The sequence below is a fragment of the Chionomys nivalis genome, chromosome 4, assembly GCF_950005125.1.
Source record: "Chionomys nivalis chromosome 4, mChiNiv1.1, whole genome shotgun sequence".
Taxonomy (NCBI): Eukaryota; Metazoa; Chordata; class Mammalia; order Rodentia; family Cricetidae; genus Chionomys; species Chionomys nivalis.
This window is the reverse complement of record NC_080089.1, coordinates 21999240-21999473: the sequence shown is the minus strand read 5'-3', so window position 1 is coordinate 21999473 and position 234 is coordinate 21999240.

The following is a 234-nucleotide window of genomic DNA, read 5'->3' as shown; positions in this document are numbered from 1 at the left end:
CTTTTGAGACAGGGTCTCATAGTATAGCCGGGGCTGGCCTGGAACTCGTTTGTTGTAGACTAGGCTGGCTTCAAACTCACAGGTCCTTCTGCCTCGCCCAACCACAAATAATTAAATAATTAAAACCTTAACAGTATATTTATTAAAAAAAAAAAGCAACAAGACTCAGAAGTGGGTGTGGCCTTCAGGCGACTTAGCTCTCCCGGAAGCCCTCAGGCCCCGCCCCGGCCCCGC